This window comes from Urocitellus parryii, chromosome 1 (genome assembly GCF_045843805.1).
Source record: "Urocitellus parryii isolate mUroPar1 chromosome 1, mUroPar1.hap1, whole genome shotgun sequence".
In the NCBI taxonomy this organism is placed as follows: Eukaryota; Metazoa; Chordata; class Mammalia; order Rodentia; family Sciuridae; genus Urocitellus; species Urocitellus parryii.
The window spans coordinates 131,865,444-131,872,709 of NC_135531.1; the positions used below are offsets into that span (position 1 = coordinate 131,865,444).

The 7,266-nt window shown below is 37.0% G+C and overlaps 1 pseudogene; it reads right to left on the reverse strand.

Moving 5' to 3' along the window:
- Nucleotides 1-779: 779 nt before the first annotated feature.
- LOC113199373 (olfactory receptor 2Y1B-like) lies at nucleotides 780-1,711 on the reverse strand (annotated as a pseudogene).
- Nucleotides 1,712-7,266: the final 5,555 nt, after the last annotated feature.

Genomic DNA, 7,266 nt, shown 5'->3' on the forward strand with positions numbered 1-7,266 from the left:
GGGAAACTCTGAATCATTGAAATCAGTTACTTTTTCTCTACTTAACATATAGTTGTCTTTTCTTAGTTATCATTTTTGTGACCTTGAAATTTATAAACTGTCTTATGTTCCCCCAAATAAATGTTTATTTTTGTTCAAATATCTCCTCTAGAATTATGTTCTAGAAATTTGACATCTTCTCCAGCCTTACCCTGAATGTTCAGGGGATTCCTTTCAATTCTAAAAACCATAAATCTTTGATATATTGCCTATCTCTGTGTATTTATCCTTGCTTTTTGTTTTACATATATTTACCCATAGTGGGCAAATATTCCATAGTGTGCTACTGACTAGATTATCTGCCATTCGTATGCCTGCCTGAGGATAAAGTGAAAATAATGATATAGTGAAAAACGATGAATGAGACGTTAAAGATGCAGCTATGGCCATGAAGATGCTTAAAAAACATAGTGAAATTTTCATCAGTGTTACTATAGCACGTGACTGTGTATTTGATGGTATTTGAATAAGTAAGTAACTATTCATTGAGACTAGAAAGACGTTAGCAGTAGAAGACAGGTTTACTTGCCTGTGAGAAACTTACTAAAGAAGTTCTTTTAAGGGATGATTAATTTTCCTTCCGATAAGTTTCAATCCTGAAAGGGTGCAGGGCAGCCACAGGGTAGTACACATTAAATATCCCCTCTACCCCAAAGAAAATGAAAGAAGTTCTATTAAAGCAAGTGCATACCAAATCCTGTCTCCTGTGTTGGCCTCACTTATTCTAGCTCTGGATCTCCCTATGCCTGCTGCTTTACCATAATCTTCCTAACTGCTTTTTTCACATCCTTGTTCCTCAGTGTGTAGATCAGCGGGTTGAGAGTGGGAGCAAGAATCATGTAGAACACTGCAAGTGCTTTGCTCTGGTCCTGGGAGTAATTGTTCTTTGGTTGCAGATACAAAAACATAATGGTCCCATAGAAGAGTGACACCACCATAAGGTGGGAAGCACAAGTCCCAAAAGCCTTTTTCCTTCCCTCTGCTGAGCGCATTTTCACGACTGCCCTGGCAATACACACATAGGAGGTCAAGATGATGGAGACAGGCACAGCTAGAATGATTAGCCGGGCAATAAACATTTTGGACTCTGTTGGGCCAGTATCCACACAGGAGAGTTTAACAATGATCAGCAGCTCACAGAAGAAATGGTCCACACGCCGGTTTCCACAGCGAGGTAGCACAATGGCCATTGAGGACTGTAGAAAGGAGTTGGCAAAGCCAGAGGACCAGGAAGCTGCTGCCAGGAGGTGACACAATTTGGGGTGCATAATGGTGGTGTAGCGGAGGGGCCAACAAACTGCAACATAGCGATCAACCGCCATCAAGGCAAGGAGCATGCACTCAGTGGAGCCAAGTGCCAAGGCCACCCAGTACTGGACCATGCAGCCAGCATAACTGATCTTCTTGTTGCCTCCTCACATGTTCACCAGCATCTGGGGCACCTGTTAGTGACAAAAGAGAGGTCGAGCACGGAAAGATTTTTGAGAAAGAAGTACATGGGTGTATGGAGCCGAGCATCCAGAATGGAGAGTGAGATGATGGCCACATTACCCACAAGGGTTATGCTGTAGAGTATCAGGACAAAAAGGGAGAGGATCAGCTCCAACTCAGGATGCTCAGAGAAGCCCACTAAGATGAAATCCCCATCTGAGCTGTGATTGGTTGTTTCCATCTCCTCTTCAGAGCTATCATTGAGGGAAATCTAATGTCATCTAGAGTGGGATTTAAGGGTAATAGGTGGGTAATTAATATATGTAATGGATATTGGACAAGCAGAGACCCTGGACAGGACCCAAATTATATTTTATTTTTATTTACTCTTGTCTTTTCCAAATCATTTCACACTCCAGCAAACTCATGGCCTCCATGGTAATAAAAGTATAACAACCATTTTCAGTTATACACAAAATCTAAATTCACTAATTTGAAATCCCAGTCTTATGAATACTAAAAACTCAGAATCTAATTCAACATCTAGTCTTGACCTCTTTCCAGCTACAGCCCCTTTCAAGTGAACTCTTATGCTTTGGGGAGGGGGTGTAGGTAGCCCCTTTCTTTTCCTGATCTTCTCTACCAGTGTGTCAGCATGTCTCTAGGTTTTCCCTATTGGGGTTATGCAAAGGGGAAGGGAAGGGATTTCCGGAGAGTCTTACTCTCCCAAGACAATGTTATGCTCTCGGAGCCTGACAGGTGTTTAACAATTGACTCTTCTCATGGGGAGTATGTGTATTCTTTAGACACTACTTTGCTAGGCCAGTAGACCTGCCTATCCCCAGAATAGGTGGAGGCATCTCTTTCTGAGGCAGTGTACACCACCTTTTGTATACTCTGGGGCTCAGGGTCCCTTTGTTCCTGTTGTGGCCCTACAGAATAAGACTCAGGACAACCACTCAACATAAACTGTCCCTTCATAGTGACCCTCTTCTGCCACACAGGAAACCATTTTACATCTTTTGGTTCAAACTCATTGCAAGCAGCCATGACTAACCTGACTCCAACATGGTTGCAGTTGTTAGCACTTTTCTCATCCCCAGACTTTCTGTGTAAGAATTGAGCCTGGTTCATTCTGCCCCCTCCCAACTATTTTATATATATAAATTTTTTTTAAGTCTCCAGCTAACTCTGTTGAAGCCCCCAACCTGGAGGCCTTTTTCCTGTTGGTGGGGATGGTTTTGTACTCATATCAATACTTACTCTAAATGAATTTTTATATTTTTCTTCTCCTCTCCCTTCTCTTAATCCAGTTTAATTTTTCAAATGGGCAAAGCTCTCTGAGTTGTCCAAGAACTAATATTTATTAAAATCATTTTTGTATAAGTTCTACATATGACTGTTCTTTCACATTCACTTACAACATAAGGTTTACAAAGCAGAAAAGGGATGCATTTTAAAATACAATTCTTATGTATCAGTCACAGCAAAGGATAGGGAAGCTCAATAACAACATTTTTAGGGTAGTTTCTGTGCATGTCTCTAAGTAGAAATAATTCATAGTTAGGTAGAAGATTTCAAATAAATGAGCAAAAGTTTAAAGGAATTCAGATTTATTTTCAATGGGATTCACAAATAAAGACACCAGGAAGGAAATTAAAAAGTCAGTAATAAATCCACTCTATTTAAATAGAAGTTGAATAAGAAACCAGGAGCAAGGCAAAAAATTACTTCTGTACTTTTCATTAATATTCTCTCCTTGACTCTTTCTGTGTTTTCCCTCTTCTGTTAAATAGCAATTCTCTATAGTACTTCTTTCAAGATATTCATTGCCTTCAAGAAGCTTTAAGATATCCAAGTTTCTCCACATTTTATTTAATCTCCAACTAATCATGTTGAGTTTAAGAAAGACTCTGTCAGACCTGGAGATGTATGATCATGGTAAAATAGTTGTCTAACTTGAATGAGGCCCTGGGTTTAACCCCCAACATGGAGCATGGGGAAATCTCCTCATGGTACTCTAAACACTATCCCTTTTTTTTTTTTTTAAAGCATCTTATCTCTTCACAGTACATAGCTTATTAGATACACTTTTTCCAGGTCTTCAGACTGAGCATATCTGAGATAGTAAGAGTGAGGTACTGGTATATATTCAGCCTTTCAGTCTTCTCCTTTATGATTGGTCTGTTTCATTAGAATGAATGGTTAAACAAATTTGGCATACTATATAGTTGTTTTCCATCCTATAAAATTGAATAGTTTTGTATTAATCCATGCCTAAATTTTAAAATCACAAATACTTTTAAAGGAAGGGGAAAATAAATAAATGGAAGGGAAACTGATCAGGTATAGTTTGCCATTTCACATAAGCAAAAGAGGCCCACGTGATATAAAGGAAGAATCCATTTATAAGTATGGGTTTCCATACATGCTGGGTTGGAGCTCAGAGATACAACATGGGGAAGAAGGAGGCAGAGAAACCTGAGATGGCATTTAATTTGTTCATTATTAAATATATGTTCAAAAATTGCCAAATGTGTAGCAAGTAACATGTGTGTTTTCAGTTAACATCTCTCCAAAGATCCCAAGTATGTTTAACTCTGAATCAAATCTGGAATCACCAACTTTGGTTTGAATCACATAAAATTTTTTAAATTGGAAATTTTTTAAATGAAAAGCTCTAATATCTCAATTAAAAAGCAAGTGTTCACCCAAGACACAAAATTCACTTCCAGTGAATTAAAAATATTTAAGGAGACAGAATTAAAAATATTTAAGGAGACAGTAATGATTACATTACTATATAGATCTATCACATTTTCACATCAAAGCTCATAAGTTTGTACCACTGAAATAATAAGTTTTGGAATAAAATAAGCAGACATTCCTGTCCAATTTCCTGTCCTCACACTACTTATCCCCTTACCCACCCACCTCACATTTCCATAAGTCCATCTTACCTATTTTCTACCAAAAGTAGAGATTGATCCCCATCTGTCTGCTAACTGAACTGAGGCTTGTTATCAAGAAATTCTGAGGCTTCATCAGTTCCAGTCAGGTCCATGAAGACTCTGCAGATCTATGCTTTCTATTTCGAGTTTTTCCTGCAAGTGAGCTTAGTATACATCTGAACAATGTGGACTGGTAAAGACAGTATGATCCCATAAATCTGTAGAAAAAGAAAATTCAGTCTTTATTTTCTTTCACAACTTATAAGTTCTTAAATATTATAAGAGCCTATTGTAATAAAATTACCTGATAGTTGCTTTTTATGTAATGATAATTGAATATGAACTTCACAATGACACTAGAAGCTAGTTAGATATTAACAGTCTCACTTTGTAACTGATTAATTAGCATTCATTAGGTCACACAGTATATAAGAAGTGGTTAAAAAAAACCCAGGGCAACTAATTATAATTCTTCTGCACTTTTCGACATTAACGAAAAATGAAATAAAAGTGGCAATGGTGGAGAAAAAGGAATTAATTGGAATAAAAAGAGTTAATTCATCAGGGAGTTGGGGAAGTTTGCTAAAATAGGATAAAGCAAACATTCCATGATGATATTAAACTTACTACAATTGATAAATAGAAAAGTCTTTTGAATCATTCTCATTTGGATTAACTAATTTAGTAAGAGAACCTTGATAATGCCATCATAGGCAGTCCAAAGTATTAAACATGAAATCAAGAGACCTCTGTTTAAATCCTAGCTTCTGTTTAAATCACTTACTACATATGTCAACCTAGGAAACTCTTTAACATTTCTGGGTCTTAGTTTAGTCACCTGTAATATTAGAATAACAATATCATAAAATTATTTTTTTATGAATTATCTTCAAATTTATACAAAAGTAAATTTAAACTGTTATTCACTAGGTTAGCAGCAGTAGTCGTAGCAGTAAGAATAAGGTAACTTTTCTCAAGTGCACACTACACTCTTAGCAAAGTAGAGAGTGCTTTGCCTGCATTGCTCCACTTTATATTCATCTATAATCTGTGGGTACTTCTCTACTTTGTCCCATTTTATATACATATATAACTTTATTAACATTAAAGCCTCCCTTTATAGAGTAGAAAAATGAAGCTTATAGTGACTTAGACCTAAAGTTAATGTCACATGCTCAGGGGCTGATAGAACTAGGACTTTAAGTCAGAACTCACTGGTTCCAAAGTTTTTAATCATTACCCTGCCAAACAATACTGACTACACTATTTTAGGTGGCCATGCATATAATACCTTTGTGGCAGATTTCTTCCAGTACCTGGCACATAACAAGCATTCAGTAAGTGTCCGCTGAGTAAAGAGAAGAGATGGAATCGCCAGAGTATAAAGCATTCAACAACAACAACAATAAAAAACCTCTCAATCCCAATTGTTTAGGATCATAGAAAGAGGGGGAAAATGATTAGGTGCTCCTCCCTAGAGTCATCTATATATACTGACCTGTCTTTTTAACAATTAAAAAAATCATCTTAAGAAAGCACTAGTGATCCAATTTTATACTGATGTAGGATCTGAGGTGGGCATCATAATGAGAAGTATATCTTGGCTTTTGAGACCTGCCCAGCTAAAATATAGCATCCAGAGAGATTGAAAACCAAGGAAAATACTTACCTTCACAACATTTGTCAGTCTAACATGCTAAAAACCACTTTCTTGTCATATCCTTTATCATCCATTTAAAGTCCTAGTATAAGGTGAGAGAGATGAATTCTTGGGGAAAAGAGAGGTCATGCTAGTACTCTGCAAGACCCCAGGGTTTCATTGACCTATTAGAAGTAAAATCACTGTCAAAGCAGCCAAGACACAAAGCTGTGTTTTCTCCTGGCTAACCCTGTTTATGGAGCCAAAGAGTGTAGAACTTATTTATCAAAATACAAAGTTAGGGCCAACAAAACAAATTGGGATTTGCAAAACTGCCAGTGTCTTCCTTTGCTTCCTCTTTATATTGCTTTTTCTTCTTCAGCATAAAAACTATTTTCAGAAATGATGTTAAGCACCCAAATCATACCTTTATCTGCTTCTCTCAGTTTCCCCTCAGGGGGACAAAAATGCTATCCTGTATCGGTAATGGATCACAGGATAATATATGTCTAGTGCACCAAGCATTTCTATTTCAGCTAAGTTGATTTCGGGCACCTCACAGGTAAAAGCCTGTCTGCTGTACCAAAGACCCAGGCGACATCAATCTGAGTGTCTGGGAGTTCTTTCTTCCTATCCCAAATAGTTTATCATTACAGGCAGCTTTTATATTAAGTGCCTGAGGAATTGCAACAAATCCACAAGCAACCCTACTTATTAATCCTGAAATAACAAGTAACTTTCAGTAATTCTGAAGTGTCCCCTGAAGGATATGCCCCAAAGTGACCAATTACTGTAGAGTAGTAGGAGACCCTTGGGAGAAGGGAAATAAATTAGGTGAGGCATTCTTCATTTTTCTGCTTCTCCGTTCTTCCTCTTAACTTTCACAATTTCTAAGTGAATAAATGTTTTGTTAAATGCTGTAATATTTAAGTGGCTTCTAGAATTTTATTAATTAAAATAGGGAAAGAATCATACACTGGACACTGTTGGGGAAAATAAGAAGAAAATAACCAAAGTTTTTAAAAAGTCATATTTCCTAGTTATGATATCTTGAAGGGTTGTTGGTGGGGGGTGTTTGTTCATTTTTATTTAATAAAAATGTATGTGGTATGTAATGATTCTTGACTGAATTTACACAAATTATATAAATTGGTAAAGTACTAAAATAAAGGTAGGTTGCAAGAATATATACATTTTCTGGTACAT